The sequence below is a fragment of the Ctenopharyngodon idella genome, chromosome 4 (genome assembly GCF_019924925.1).
Source record: "Ctenopharyngodon idella isolate HZGC_01 chromosome 4, HZGC01, whole genome shotgun sequence".
NCBI lineage: Eukaryota > Metazoa > Chordata > Actinopteri > Cypriniformes > Xenocyprididae > Ctenopharyngodon > Ctenopharyngodon idella.
In genome coordinates this window covers 27,618,238-27,635,469 of record NC_067223.1, presented here as the reverse complement: position 1 = coordinate 27,635,469, position 17,232 = coordinate 27,618,238, and the positions used below count along the sequence as shown (strand labels likewise).

At 35.7% G+C, this 17,232-nt stretch overlaps 1 protein-coding gene and 1 long non-coding RNA gene across 4 annotated transcripts in view; one reads left to right on the top strand and one right to left on the bottom strand.

Moving 5' to 3' along the window:
• Nucleotides 1-3,228, bottom strand: part of LOC127511092 (gastrula zinc finger protein XlCGF57.1-like) — a 159,720-nt gene extending 156,492 nt beyond the window's left edge. For all 3 annotated transcript variants that reach the window (XM_051891581.1, XM_051891572.1, XM_051891582.1), the window contains exon 1: nucleotides 3,175-3,228. The gene's annotated coding sequence lies outside the window, so the exon portion shown is untranslated. The remainder of the gene's footprint in view (nucleotides 1-3,174) is intronic.
• The window catches only part of LOC127511301 (uncharacterized), a 449,991-nt gene that overhangs the window by 305,350 nt on the left and 127,409 nt on the right, over nucleotides 1-17,232 (top strand). The window lies entirely within an intron of this gene.

The following is a 17,232-nucleotide window of genomic DNA, read 5'->3' as shown; positions in this document are numbered from 1 at the left end:
TGAAAGCACCCTTAGTGTTCCTACTTGTGGTCTACTCATACCCCACAGCTACTCATTTGTTTGTTACTTATTGAACCTTCCTTTAAAAAAACCCCCACAATGCTTCCTTAAGCCCTTTATGTCTATGGCTCTGCTCACAATAAGCACTGCTAGAATTGAAAGACTAAAATCAGCATTTCTCCCCCAACAAGGGTGTATTGATCTTGTCAAGGACTAATTTTTTAGCACATTTTACTGTACCAATATTGTTTAATTGACCATTAAAGTTTTATATGGGGCAATATGCCGCCTATTGCGCTCAGGTGGGATTTCTTGGCTGTCCGAGGATGCGTTAAAGTGGATATCAGGACATTATAGTAGAGCTCTATATCATTATAGCTTTAACGAAATCCAAAAATTCAGCACTTTTTACTGTACCATTCTTTTTTTTTTTTTTTTTATGAACCATTGAACTTGACATGTAGGACATTGCACAATGAACCGTACTGCACTTTCAGCCCATTTAACGGTGCTGTTTCTAGGCCGACACAGAGAGTGCTTTAAAGTGGACATAATTACATTATAGTAGAGGTACGGCTCTAACAAAATCCAAATTTTCAGCACTTTTTACTTTGCCAGTTTTTTTAATTTGGCCTTTGAACTTGGCATTTAAGACAATACACACAGCCGCCTATTGCAGCATCGGAAAATTTGCAAAAAAAATTATTTTGTTAGAGCTGTACCTCCGCTATTATGTCCTTATGTCTGATTTAATGCACCCTCTGTGACAACCAAGAAATCCCACCACGAAATGACCTGATGGCATAATAGGCGGCTCAGTATGTATTGTCCCATATAAAATTTTACGGCCAATTAAACAACATTGGTACAGAAAAATGTAGGGCTGCACCCTACATATATTGTTTTAGCATCAAAATTGCGATGTGCACATCCGCTATAGTCACATCGCAGGATGTACGATATCAAGTATAGGGATCGTTAATCCATACGGACCAGATTCCACAGTTCAAAATGCACATGATTCTCAGATTAATTGCTAAGTTTGACCATCATACAATGAAAGTTTATCATTTGAACGTGTTATAGGTCCTGTCAGTTTAAACATTCAAGCAATTTTAAACCATTTGAGTGCACGAAGAGAACTATTCTGAACGTGTGACTGTTTTATGTGCACACAGAGCTCCACGGATGCACGTGAACACTAAATGCCGTTCTCTTCCACATCTATTTGTGCCTGAAAGGACACATACATACAAAAAAAATTGTCAAAAGGCACGTAAAACATTGAGTATTCTCGTAAACACAGTTGCTTATGCCTTAGGTGAACTAAACAGCTGAGAAAGAAAACCAGATGTGTAACAGTATTTTGGATCTGCACATTCGGTCTTAAAGTGACAGCAGCTGCTTTCTGTGTCATGAAAGTTAATCAAACAAAAGACAAAAATAAAAATCACTTTTGTAGTTTTAACACCTAACTACTGTTATGGTGCGCTCACACCACGTGATTGGCGCGAATAGAGTGTTTCGGGCGTTTGACGCGCGTGTTACGTGAGTTGAAAAATCTGAACTTCGGCGAAAATTTGTGCCACGTTAACCAATCAGGAGCTTGCTCTAGTAGTGACGTGATTACGACGTAGCGAGAGGACACAGAAATCCGAAACAACAATGGAGGACAAAATCATCGTCGCTGTATGATACATCTTCATACTTTTATAGAAACAGGAATAAAAAGGATCTTGCTTGGAAGAAAGTGAGTGAGGAGGTCGGACAATCTGGTAAGTTGTAAAAAATGCTCTTTACTCAATTTGAACTATACATATACATATTGAGACTACAAGCTAGCTAAAGCCGGCAAATTGAGCTCATTCGCCGTATTTTATAACTACTTTCCCGCTGACAGTTGATGTGTTTATTCAGAGGAAGTGTGCAGAAGCGAGACTGGAGCCGCCTGGCAGAAGCCCCTCTCATGAAGCAAATTCGCGTCTGTTGTGAAGTGAATTTCACATGCGAATGAAGCGAGTAAACTCAAAATGTTCAAGCGTCCAACTACGCGCGAATAGCGTCTGGTGTGAACGCCCCATTAGACTTACCTAGAAAATATTAAGCACTATTTATTTCATTTGTATCTTTGTTCTATTATATTTATCCATGCTTGTAATATGTTCATTATTTTCTATGCATATAGAATGCGTAAAACCTGCAAGTTTTTTTATAAGCATGTGGAGCACAAGTACGGCCATTAAAGCATTTTCAGTTGCTCATGGTGGACTGTGCTGATAATGTATGTATAGGCCTATTGTTTATTTAATTTGGATAATCTATTAATATCTATTAATATAACATTCCATACATTATCAGAGCTTGGTAGACAGATAATTATTATATTTAGACTATTATAAAAGTATATATTTAAATATACAAAACATACTTATTATTATTTTATTTAGACGTTATTAGACAGATAAATTATAAGATAATATTGGTAACACAAGTTTAATTACTTAACATGGTGACACTTTTTTTAGGGTCTTTTAACTAGTTGCTTATGAGCATGCATATTACTAGAATATTGGCTATTTATTAGTACTTATTAAGCACTTATTAATGCCTTATTGTGCATGACCATATTCTACATTCTTAATCCTACCCAATACCTAAACTTAACAACTACCTTACTAATTATTAATAAGCAGTAAATAAGGAGTTTATTGAGGGAAAAGTCATAGTTAATTGTTTATGTGTTCCCTATACTAAAGTGTTACCGTTAATGTTAATTTCAACATTTACTAATAATTAAAATTGTTAAAATCTTGTTAACATTAGTTAATGCACTGTGAACAAACATAAACAAACAATGAACAACTGTATTTACATTAACTAACATTAACGAAGATTTATATATATATACACACACACGAAGCGCCACAGACATAAATGGCTTATGGAAGCGTTGTGTCATTTAATGAATAACTGGAGTCTGCCTCGATTTTCAGTTAACTGTTACTCGTGTGACACGCACTTTGCACACAAACATAATGTTCACTGATGTTAGATAAAGCATTACACAATTACATTCCGTAATAAATAATTTAACAGTTCTAGTAAAAAACTATAATTTTGTCTAAAAGTTATGTTTCGATAATTTAAACATTTTAAATGCTTAAAAGCACAAACCTTTCTTCAGACGAATCACAGACGCAGGCGCGCGTCGCAGCCTTATGACGTGATATATCGAAAGACCAAAATAAAAGTCCTCTTCGTGCGCTAAAACTAGCGCATAAAACTTTACATACAGAAAACACAAAAATAATACAACATATGTCAGTGTGTAGTCAGATTTGAATTCTTGATGAAACGCATGTTTAAATACATGTACATCCAATGATGTAAAATGCAAAATTGTCAAGCCATTTATGCCAGGGGTCGGAAACTGTGTCATATAACTAGGTTTGTCAATAAAATACCTGTATAATGTGTAAATACCTGAGCAATACCAGTAGATTTGTAAAATATCTTAGCTTGTAGGGTTTCTAATTTAAGAAATTTAACTAGCATTGGGATTTATCTTAACACGTCCTCTCACATTGCTTTAAGGGGATGAAGAAAAAATCTTTTCCTCTAAGGCTAATCATTTTGATCCCTAAACATACAGCCTAATGTCAAAAGGACAAATAAATCATTAAAAGGATTAGATTTTTAAATGGCAGACAGAGTTTAACAATATACAAAATAGACTTTTTATTAATAATATACAAAACAGGCAATTAAACTGATCATATGTAAATGTTTGTATAAAGGCCTGTTTACATGCCCAAAGTTGCTGTTACATTAAACTACATTTTATGTGGTGCTCAAAAACATACTATTTTGCTATGCAACAGTGAATAGCAGCGGAAGAAACTGGACTCTTTCTCTGTTCTCTTGTAATCTGATGCTGTTTAACATCATAGCAAATAAAACATCTGAATGGCTGTTTGTTTCTTCTCCATGACAAGCGGTTGTCAGAAATAAAAAGTTGCGCAGCGCTGCCCCTGTGTGTGTGTTTTAATGCAACATTTGGAGTAATGAACACATATTTTAAGGCAATTATAACAAATATCAGTCAAATACTGATCACAAATCAAATAACTGAAATACAAATCAAATACTGAGACAAACAAAATATTTTTTTAAAAAAGAAGAAGTAAAAAATACAAATAGGGTATCTTGATAACTACGATGCTATAGTAACAGGGTCTACTGTTGCTGTAATGACAAACAATTTGTTCTTTGTGTTGTGGATATTTAAGAAAAAAACTTTGCTTCGTATAGGCTATTCAGTTTAACAGCTGCATAACTGAACTGCACACATACATGTTTGACACTTAGGCCTAAATTATGTTCTAAATTATGAATTGGTCAAACACGTTTGCAAAAGTCTGAATCCACTCGCATTTGTTTGGACTGCTTTCTCACTGAATCATCTGAAGCAATTTCTCAGTCAGTTTTCAGATTTAAAAACATTTAAAACTTCTAGAGATAGAGTAGGCTACACTCGTTCTGCAGTAGCCTACCATTGCTCTGATGGTCCGAAAGGTGTGTAATAGTTAGGCTACACACAGAAAAATAGGGGTATCGTTTCTGTACCTAAAGGTACATTTGCCATGAAAGTACAGGAAATAGTCCTTAAGGTGACAACTGTGAACCTTTGTTTTAATTTAAAGGTACAAAATTAGTTCTGACAGCAAAAGGTACACAATTGTACTTTTAACAAGCTTAAGGTACATTATGCAGCAAATCAGAGATCACAAAATCATAATTGAAAAGAGTTGTTTATTAAAGTAAAAAAGGTTAGGCTACTGGTAAATTTCCACCCAATTGGCATATACAAGTTTCATTAATAACTCAGCTGAGATTTCAGCTAGTCTTTACAAATTATTACTGGACATATTTACAATATCATATCAGTGTAGGATGATGATATGGCCTATTCAAATACCAAGAATATGGCCTCTTTTACACACTGGTAAATTGCCTGTGAACCGGACCTTTTCAAAAATACTGGTAAAATGTATTTTGTGTGAACAGCACATTTACCAAAAAAAAAAAAAAAAAAAGTCGTTAACTGCAGTTACTTTTATTATTATTATTATTATTATTATTATTATGTTATGCATTACTTTGTGAAAAAGGTTTATCGCTCTCAAGTAATCATTTTGAAAGAACACTGTTTCCATAGCATCCAGAGCTTTTAACGGCTGCTGAGATGACACGTGACTTTACCAATCAGCCATTGGCTCTTCTATTCAGAAGGCGCGATATCTACTTGCCATTGCGTGTTGTACAGAGAGTGCACTTTCTTTCTCACTTGTAATAGGAGTGCGTGAAATGATCGAAAATGTCGGTTAATTGTCCATCCCTGTCGAGTTTTTCCACGGATGAATTAATTCAGAAAATAATTGAAGCTGGAATACAGATTAACGAAGAAGAGGCAAGGAAATTCAGGGGTAAGTAACCGAATCTTGATTTTTTTTTTTCTGTTCATGGCATGCTACTGTTAGCTATCGATAACGTTAATAAGCATAACTTAAACTATCGTTAACTACAGTAAGCACGTTATGGCTTGTTGCTAGTTAGGTTACACACAGTTATTTTAGAGTTATTTTGTTCATTTAGTCAAGTAAGCCGTGTAAAACGCTTCCACTTAACATCGCCATTTAGCCCCTGCAGAATTGGGTAGTGCAACCCATTTTTTCCCGCTTCGCGCCGTCTGCTGTGGAATATCGCAATCTGCTCAAATTAAACATTTATTTGCAATTTTGCAACAAAATCTTACATAACCTGTTCTATAAATGTTGTTTCTTATGCTCAAACAGCGTTTAAAAATATTTTTCAGGCTAGGCTATCACGTCTTGCACAAGAGCTCAGCGTTTTTATGCTGCCTTCACGTGCTATCGGAATTAGGGTAAATATTAGTAACTAGTTAAATACTTATTGGTCATGAACACACTCTCAAGTTAAAATTTGAATGTGATGAGCTCGTAATCATACGGAGCCATGGACATGACAAGTAGGCTAAGACCTGCGCACGATTTAATTTTTTTTTTCTTGCATGTCATGTGCGGGGCTCCGTATAACCACGGTTTCAAAAGTGGGAGGTAGGAAGTTTCCGGTAGCAAGTGAAGGCAGCATAATTAAGCGCGCGTCTCAGGACACTGACTGTTTCTATAGCAACCGGAGGCCGAAGCTTCAGTGAATGTTGACTTCATTAGTCAGGGATTGTTTTTTTAGAAGTTTGGGTTTATCCGCCCTGTTGCGCGTTGCTCTTTCTCCCATTCATAAGTAATATACTGGCACCGTCTTTGGCTTATCTTCGTTTAGACGTTCATGGAGTTAACTGTCATTTTCCGACGATTATCATTTTCCACACATTTGATCGCACTCAAGTCTGTCTGTGTTTTACAGTTATTCGTCTATAACTGTTGTAATTTTCCATGTGATCAGAAAATGACGTAGATGGAGAAACGGTGGATTGTGGACTCACTGAAGCCATGGTTGGCTACCTGTTTGATGGTTCCTTCAAAAAGCAACTAAAATTTCAACAGTTTGTACGCCAATACAAGGAGAATGAGACAATTGTTGTATTGGAGCCAGTACCAGTTGAAGTCGCTCAGCCTATGGCAGAACTCCAGCCTCATCCTTCCACTGATCCAAGGTAAGGGCAGTATTTTGACGGTGCCGTTTTGGTAAATGTGTTCAACAACATAAAATTGGATCAATTTTAACATTATTTTGAAAACGGTGAAAAAAAGACTAGATATTGTCTGATTATTTCATAAATGTTTTTAGTTCAATAGCCCATAAAAAGGAAACACTGATGTAATGATGATATGTAGCACTGCTCTACAATAAAGGCTATTTAAATAAGAGTCTGTGTGAGCACCTGGGTGGTGAATTGTTGTTGTTTTATTTTTATTTTTTGTTTTGTTTTGTATGCAATAGGATCAACCCTCAATTAGTTACTGATGTAATTTTGTATTGCAGTGTTGAAGCAGCTCACAGGGGACTACCTATTGTGACTGTCATTCCAACCTTTCCCAAAGATGTCCAGGCGAGACTTGACATCAAGGAACCGTGTCACACAGTGCCAAAAGTACGCAACAAAATAATAAGAACGCTGTATGAAATGATGGCAGAATACACTTTGTAAGTATAACCATTATTACATCTTTGCTACTACAACTGTACTACTTAAGATCAATTCACAATCTATAAAGACTGTTAGACACAACCAAGAGATTTAGAGTTTGTTTCTGCCTTTATACTAGGTATCCAACTAATGCAGAGTATATTCAAGTTGCCAAGGCACTGATAGTGAAATACCCTTTCCTGAGGGATAAGGAGGGAAATGGCTATGTAAGTTGCATTGTTTTTAAGCTATTAATTTATCTCTGTCTACATAATCGCACAAGGTATTTTTTATTATTGTTTTGTTTTTTTTACTAGCACACCTGGCACATGTCTTTAAAGCGAAAATTTAAAGCAGAACGTGCACCACTTGTCAGCGACAGTGAAGTAAGAAAGCTGAAAGAGAAATTTGGCCATACAAAGCAGTCCAGATCCACCAGTGCATCTGCGAGTTTGTGTCGAAAGCCAGCTAGTGTAACATATGTAAGCCCACTGCCATATGCATAACTTATTTTTCCATAATGTTTTATTTTTATATTTACTTTTAATCCCTTTTACATTTCACTTAGTGCAGGACAATGTAAGGCAGATATTAGACATTTAAATATTTTTTGCATACACCTAACTCTTTCACTGACTGAACATTAGGGCCCGGTTTCACTTTTCACATATCTGTCTCTGCCATTATCTGTCACAGTTTAAGCATTATCTGTTTGTTGTTCTGACAAAGGAAACTTGTGTTGGGGAGGATTCAACGTCTGTTGAGGCCCATGTGAACGTTCTACAAAGTGAGTATCGGAAGACACATCCAGACATCTCGACTGTCAAAGACCGCATGGCACGAACATTCTTCTGGAGACGTCGAGAAATCATGGAAGGAATGTCTGTGGAGGATGTAGTCAAAAAGTACCCATACTTAAGAACACCTGATGGAGTGAGTATTGAAAACCTGAATCATACAGGGATGCAATTACAATTTTGGAAATTGTGAAATTGAAGACATGTCAATTGCCATCACGGAAAATAAACATTTAATTAAAATAAATTTGCTTTCAGTGATGCACTGAATGTTAATCATGTCTTCACATTCTACAGTTTTTTGATGAGATTGACCGAATCCATCCTTCACCAAGCAGCTTCTGTCATCGCTTCAGAGAGGGCTTTGCTAGAGTTCTGCCAAATGTGCTGAAACTTGCCACGGCAAAATCCCCCCTAGCAAAACAGTACACTGAAACAAGACAGGATGCCCTGGCTGAAGATCTACCAGGTAGAGACAGTCACTTTGCTAGTGAAACTCACAATATATGTAATTTGCTTTACCACATTGCAAAATATGTGATTGTGAAAGTAGGATATTTTTCCACATTGCAGGAATTGACTTAAGGGCTGGGCTTATCCTCTTGCCATCCATCTTCAGACAAAAGATCGAACACTACATTACTATGAAAGAGGTAGGCTTCTGAATTATCCTGCAATGCTGGCTGGTGGACCTCATGTTGGCACATGAACAGAAAAAGATGGCTTGGATTTGGGACTTTTGTCTCCGGTAGATGTGCTTCATTTATGCCATAAAATGAAGCACATTTTTTTTTTTTTTTTTTTTTTATATATAAAGATGTCTCCAGCTTTAGTATGAAAATTCTAGAGTAAATGTACCTGTAAAACCATCTACAATATATACAGGGAATTTTCAATATATAATAAAAGGCTAAAATGAATGACTTGTTTATTTACATTTGAAAATGTTTTCTTTTTGTCTTCTTTTATGTAGGGGGACCCTGCTACACCCTTTCCAACCATTCAGCTGATGGAGAATGATTGGAAGATGGCAATCATTGGAAGAGGGCACAGCGTGGTGAAGGTGGATGGCATGGTTGTGTGTCAGTGCACCAGCCTAGACGAGGCTTTCATGACTGCCTTCTGTATGTATTTTACTTTTAACATCACATATCCACCACACCTGAAGAACACCCTCACTTTCCTTCAGAGGCACATTGTCAACATCATGGATGAGGGAGACAAGCCGCTGCCAGTCACTTTACTAAGGATGATAAACCTTTTATATTAAATCCTCATGCCTCAAATGTACCATTGCCCAAAGTGCACACGGAGGACATTCAGTCTCGTTAAATTAATCCAACATGTTGGAATCGTTCATGCACATCAATCAAATTTTAATATCACCTGTAGTATAGATGAGTGCCAGTCAACTTTTTCGCGTTATCATTCTTACAGAAAACATGTTTACAGGAAGCACAGATCCTTTGTTTTTGGACAATCTGATGACAAAAATGACTGTCCCAGTGAAGAAGAGTCAGCAGTACAGCAAAACAGCTTGAACTCTGATCAGCAAAATTCATCTGATCCAAATTCCTCTGATCCTCAAGTTATGCCACTTTTAGATAAACTTTTAGAAGATTTCCAAGAACATCTATTTGGATTCATTCTTAAATGCAGAGAGAAAAACCTTCTACATTTGTCAGACCAACAAGACATTGCAGATGACGTCAAATTTCTCTTTTCTTTTTTTAAAGAGAACTATGATTCTTTTATTTCTCATCATCTTGAAAATAGTGGTTTTGATATTTCAAAGTGCCCTGAACTTCAGCAGGTTTTGGATTCATCTGATTTCTTTGATAAAGCTTTTGAGGTGGTTCGTTCTCCGCATATGATTAAAGAACACTGTAAGGCCAAGATGGACTATACAGAACCTTTTCACCACACACTGAGAGGTCCTTCAGGGAACAAAATAGGAACCTATTCCTATGTTCCCATCTCTGAAGTTTTAAAAAAATACTGTTCCCATGAAGATGTCTGGAATCAAATACTATCTGAAAATAACAAGGTCCAAGATGAACTGTTTCTGATGGACTATAAAGATGGCCTTTATTTTAAGGAACATTTGTTTTTTAGAGAACATCCAGATGCTTTAAGACTTCATTTATATGAAGATGAATTTGAAATAGTTAACCCTTTAGGTCCTAAGAGAATGAAGTATAAGTTGTGTGGATTTTACTACACAGTGGGAAATTTAGGTGGAAAGTATCGATCTCATCTTAAGCACATTCATTTAGCTCTGCTGGTTCGTCATTCACATTTGAAAGAGTTTGGTATGGATATCATATTAAAACCATTGATAGATGACCTAAAACAGCTTTCAACTGATGGCTTCACTGTGAATATCTGTGGAACAGAACACAAAGTTTATGCTGCTTTAGCAACGTTTTCTGCTGACAATCTGTCATCGCATATGATTGGTGGCTTTCGCATGTGTTTCAACTCTGGTCGAATTTGTCGTTATTGTATGGCAACGCATTCAGAAATTAATCAAAAATTCCAGGAAGATAGTTTTGTTCTGAGAACAACTGAAGTCCACGAATATCATCTCCAGTGTGTCCAGCATAACAAAGAAAATGCTGCTTTGTATGGTGTACGCAGCACTTGTTCATTTTATACGCTAGGTTATTTTGATGTGACCAAGTCTTTGCCCCCAGACATCATGCATGATATGTTGGAAGGAGTTTTTCCACTGACATTGAAGCATGTTATTTGTGAAGCTCATAAACAAAAGCATATAACTATAACTGAGATAAATGAAGAGCTTCAAAAATTCTCTTTTGGTCAGAATGACAAGGCCAGTAAGCCTGTGCTGTTGTCTGAACGACTTCTTCAAACCTCAGGGATCATAGGAACAGCTGCTCAGAAATGGTGTCTTTTCAGATTGTTGTCATCGTGTTCCTCCTGGCACCAGATATTGGCACGTGTTCTTATTATGTAAAGAGATTGCAGATATTGTCATGGCAGCTAAGTTGAGGAAAGATGAACTAGCATATCTAGAAGTACTTGTACATGCATTCCTTTCAGAGATGACAGAAGTATTTGGAAGTGTTTTAACACCTAAATGCCACTATCTTATACATTATCCCAGATTAATGTTAATGTACGGTCCTCTTCGTTCTCATTGGTGTATGAGATTCGAAGGAAAACACCAATATTTTAAGAATCTGACTTATAACTGTCGAAGTTTTGTAAACGTAACAATGACGCTGAGCAATCGGCACCAGTTCAAACAATGCTGGGAACTTTCACCAGACAATATCTTGGGTGATTGTGAAAAGGTGCCAGGCAGAAGTATCTGCACACCCTTATTGTCTCTACCCATTGATCTTCAGACTGCTCTAAGAGAAAGTGGCAACTTCAGGGATGTAGAATTTGATGGCAAAATAATGCAACGTGTCTCTCAACTGACTGCAGACAATATCAGGTATACTGTTAGTGATGTGTTGACGTTAGACCTTTTACATGTTGAAAAAATTCCTGTGTTTGGCCAGATCAAGTACATTCTTAACATTGATACCACATGGGTGCTTTGCAGTAAAATCTTGCTTCCGTTGTCCTTTGATTCACATTTTCATGCATATCGTGTAAGAGTAGACAGTGACTGGATTTTGCTCAAACCTGGAGATGAGTTTGACCACACATCACTTGACACATATTCAGTTGATGGTAATCTGTATGTTGGATTGAGACATTTTGTATAAATGCTTGTAGGTTTTTGGCAAGGTCATATGAAGAGGATGCTTACTGTACAAGTATTAATAGAGAGAATTGTTGCCCCCCCTTTATACCTGCCATTACAGTCATAGTTCAACCAAAAATGAAACTTGTCATTTACTCACCCTCATGTTGTTCCAAACCTATATGAATTCTTTCTTCAGTTGAACACAGAAGATATTTTGAAGAATGTTGGTAACCAGACAGTTGATGGTAGCCATTGACTTGCATAGTATTTTTATTTTTTTCCTAATATGGAAGTCAATGGCTAGCATCAACTGTCTGGTTACCAACATTCTTCAAAATATCTTCATTTAAATAGAGGTTTGGAACTACATGAGGATGAGTAAATGACAGAATTAAGTTTTTGGGTAAACTGTCTGTTAAAAACTGTCTTCCGTCCAGATTTTTATCAGATATGTGGTTTTAATGTCCAAAATACAAGTTGACATACTGATCAGCGATGGTTGGTCTAAAGAGGGACAAAAGTAAAAAAACAAGTCTGCAAAAGCTTGAGGATAGGATGTGTTAAAATACTTGAGAGTTTAGTATTTAAAACTGATTAATGAACTGCTCATTGGGCCCGATGATTTCAGTTTTATATTTAAGCTCTGAAGGAATTGAAACGCATTCTACATGTTCATTTGAAATATTTTTAACAGGTTTAATACAGAATATCCAGTATATGAGTTACATTTGAGTTGCTAATGTTTTGTATTTTATACTTCTACAAAAATTGTTGTATTTTGTTTAAATGCTTGTAAAACATGCACTACATATGTGTTTAGCACATAAAACTGATTAATTAACTGTTCACTGGGTATGATGCTTCCATTTCTGAAGGAATTGAAATTCTATATGTTAATTGAATTGTTAATGTTTGGTACAGAATATCCAGTATGAGTTATAAAACTGAACTGAGAATGTTCTGTACTTTATACTCAGAATTTTGTTACTTTTGTGATTAAAAAAAATTGTGAAAAATGCACTGCCTCTGTTTTATATTTAAAACAGGTAACAAAATGCTCAAAGCCTGTTTCTGAAGGAATTGAGTCTTCCTCCCCACCCATGCGAGTGTCTTTTTTTTTTTTTTTTTCCTCTCAGAAGTACAGTATTGTTTTATTTATTTATTTTAAATTTTTAGGACAAATCAGTTCAGCTGGATATTAGTGAAGGGCCCTGGGAGAATACCAGGATATAATTTTAAACCGTAACATAAAGGTACATTTCTATCACTTGGGGTGCAAAATTGTTCTTTTAGAGGTACAAACAAGAAGGTACAAAAATGTACCATTTCTATCACTAGGGGTGCAAAATTGTTCTTTCAGAGGTACAAACAAGAAGGTACAAAAATGTACCAGTGTTCAGAGGTACATTTCTGTACCCTGCTAGGGTACAGCTGGGGCGACAAAGCATTTGTACTCGTTTAGGTACATTCCTGTACCTTGATTTTTCTGTGTGTATATATGCTTATTTAACTTTTTAGTGTTAAATAAAACAATCCTTTGTGCATATGCCATCAGATGAAATCTTGCAGGCATCCATGCTTTCTCCGTCCTCCCAATAAATGCACATCCTTGAATGAGCGCATGCACTTCTTAGGTAATATGGTTTGACCCATTCCAGAGGCGGCCAAAATCAGAATTTAAAATGGACTGAATAAAGCTCTCTATGAAATTGACATGCCGCGCTGACTGACATGTATGCGCATGAATCACTGTCACACGCTCAGAGCAATATTGTAAGTTACTGCATAATACATTTTTAACAAACAGAATAATAATACAGCATCACAATACACATAGTCTCACTTTTAGCTATGTATGTTTACTATTACAGTATTTCGAAGGACAAAACATGAACTTTAACTATTGGTTTACATCATCAAGTCAGCTGTCACTTTACTTTGACACGAGGCCATATGCGGTCGATGATTGTCAATGAAAGAGCTGAACTCAAAGGAAAGCTGCAATCTATGGGTATAAATATAATCACAATGCAGAATCTGCTTAAAAGTGGTACAAGACAAGAGAAAGTATATATAACAGTATTAAATTATCTAAGATTTACAGGCTTGTATAACAGAATTTAAGATTTTTCATCATCTTTTAAACTAAGCATTTAAACTACACTATCAGGCTCATCCTAGAGACCATCTAAGATTTCGGTATGGAGATAAAGGCTATGGTTGTGATTTACAAGTAATATTACAGTATAAAGTAGCACCATTTGTTGTTTGCTTTTGGCATCTGACGACTGGCAGATAGTGTTACAGATTATTTTGCATGCATTTTGTGTTGTCACATTACTTGTAATTTCAAATACATTTGATGTACATTACATTTTTTTAATGTATTTGTGCCCATCTCTGCACTTTTGTCGTTTTAGAGTGTAAAATCGGAACATGACTTTTATTTTGGTTTGGTGAGATGACGACATAAGGCTGCGTCGCGCTACGCTCATTTGGCAGATGAAAGGTTTGTTTTTAAGCATTTTAAATATTTAACTCTTGGTCAAAACTTGGTCATACAGGATTGAACTCTTAATTGGCTTTAATACCAATTCTTGGAAATGATTTATGTGAATATTGTAGAGAAAAATAAATCATAGCGCATATAATATTTAATTGTATGAGGTATACACAGGAGAGAAGGGAAATAATACAGTATTTAAACAATAGTGAACATAAAAATAGGGCGTTGGAATATCTATTAGGAATAGGTTAATAGAGATAGGTTAGGATATAAGATTTTAATACAATACCTGTATAGTGCAATATATAATGTATATATTAAAAAACAGATTTGTGTTGAAAGTTGAAAGTCTGGATTTAGAGGGATTCAGGGTGGAAGCTGGAGGAGGTGAATAGCAGCACCAGCATTTTTTTTTTTTTTAGGGATTAAGAGAAAGGCATAGAATACAATGAATTAAATTGAACAGTAGGTGGCGGCATGTTCTCATGACACCAGCCCGCCATTAAACTAAAGAAGAAGAACTCAATGCAAAGCTTTAGGAATTTAATTGTTTTCACAATAACAGTGAAGAATGATGAACTCTGAATTAATTGCATATTATATTGTTGCATTTAATATTTTCATACTTTCAGTGATTGATTACAAAATTATTCACTTGAAGCACTTTAATCACCTTCAGGTCAAAACTGTGAACTTGCGACAAGTAATGACAACTTTTACAAACTAACTGCAAATGGTTTTCTGAAAGTGGAATCTATTTAAGTGTTTTTGGAGAGGGCTTGGCTAATCAGGCTATTTATGACCATCATCTCTCTGATTCACTCCATTACCAGTGCGCTGAATACTGAATTAGGGAGCTGATTGAGACGCACCCAGAGATTTGGTTCGGATTTATTATTTTTATCTTTTTGTTCTCTTTGTCCCATTTTATACACAGTGTCCAAACACACAGAAAAACTCCTGGTGAAGCAACTGAGATCCATGTTACATACTTTTATAAATATGGCGTTTATTAAAGAGGAGATTGAAGACGTGAATATTCAAGAAGTATTCAGCATGAAACAAGAAGATACTGAGGAACAAACAGGTTGGTTTCATTTTCAAAACTGAACTCAGTCATTTGATCCTTATTGAAATGTCTCTACAGAAATTAATTATATTTTTGAAGAATGTTGTATAAAGGGCCTAACTGAAGTTGTTTTATTTGATGTGGAGCGAGTCGCCTCATTTAGACAGACATGTTGAGATCACATACTAATGCAAATGCTGCCTTCAGGTGCACCTGTGAATATCCTACTACCAAGTTGGTCATCATTATTATGACATGTCATGCGGAAAATCAGAATATTACAGAAGTAGCCTAAGAGCTAATTTTATCATTTAACATTAATCACAATCAACTGACCTGTCTACACCGGACGTGAGCGGTGCGATGCAACATACAGAATCCCAGACAGTAAACTGATGCCTCGTTCTATTTCTGACTTACTCCGTTACTTTTGACACAAAGAATAAACGGATTTGCAATGATCACTTTGTTGCGTCATAGATATACGTAGGGGGGCACGTGTCCTAAAAGGTTGAAAACCCCTGATCTAGGCTTTATTTTTTTCATTAACATGATAATGACAAAATCCTTTAGCCCATCAAATAAAAATAGTGCAAGTTGTTTATTTGAGTAGTATTTTCATAAGGATGTCATGTGCTTAAAAAAGTTAATCATGATTAATCACATGACTTTATAACTTTTAATCCAGTGAAAAAATAAGTGCAATGGCATTTTATTAATAGTTGACAATATGTTTCATAAAAGCAATGGAAATGGCTGAGATTGACTGGGGGGACCCTAGTTGGAAACATTTTTTATTTTTTTTTAAACCACAGATGCAGAAAGGCCCACTATGTTTATGCATGAAATTTGCATAGCGTTTGGAGGCTCTACATTTTGAACTGGAACTTCACAGCTAAATCCAAAAGCAGTATTTTGTCACATTTTCAGATGACAAGACTTCAACATGGTGACATTGGTTTTCTGTAGGTTTAGTGCATCTCTTTGTGGTTGATGGTTTCTTTGCAGACGTTTGACAATATTCACCTTTTGGCATTTGGAAAGCACTGTCAAACGTAACAGAACATTGAATGCATTAAAGTCATTATTACTCTGCTAATTTGGAGTTGTGCAGTTTTGTTAGGTTGTGAGGAAATATAAAAAGAGGAAATATATCATCGGCATAACAGTAAAATCTAATGATAATGTCTCTCAGAGGAATAACGTTTATGCGTGGTTATTGAAAAAACAAAAAAACTTAAGTAACTGAAATAAGGCCAAAAAAAAAAAAAAAAAAAATTAAATCTGTGTTCACAAGACTTCTGGGTATTGGAGGTTGCAGAATAGAATTTTTGCTTCAAAATGATGTAAAAATTATCCTGCCTACTCGTTCATACAAAACAATAGAGAGATTTACATTTTCTGAGACACTTTTTGTCAAGAAACACAGTATGCGTGGAGGTGTGAATCTTCATGAATAATGCTGTGATTCACACCTCGGAAGACAAAAGATCCACATAATGAGCTAATGACCTGCATAATAATGAGCTCTTTCAGCCAGGTAGGCTACGTGGAAAAAAACCCTCTGTGATCATGTCTCAAGCTCATCATGCTGTATATCAAACATACAGAAACAACACCAATCCTTTGAAATATTATTACAATTTAAAATAAAGGTATTCTATTATATACTTTAAAATATAATGTATTTCTGTGATGCAAAGTGTCTGAACAGTCATGTTACCTCTATGGCATTTCATATAGGCTTTTAGCTTAAAAGCATGCACATTTGGAGAAATATTGATGGATTCTCATATGTTTATGTCAATTTTCTATACAGAGGAGTAATATTTATTCAGTATTTATTGTCATCACTATGAGCACTGGATACTGTGTTTTCAATTCATACTTGCAGCCGGAGGGCGCTCTGTGCACCTTTAGTCCACAAATTACTCTAAAGAAGAACAGGTTATGTGACATTCCAGGAAC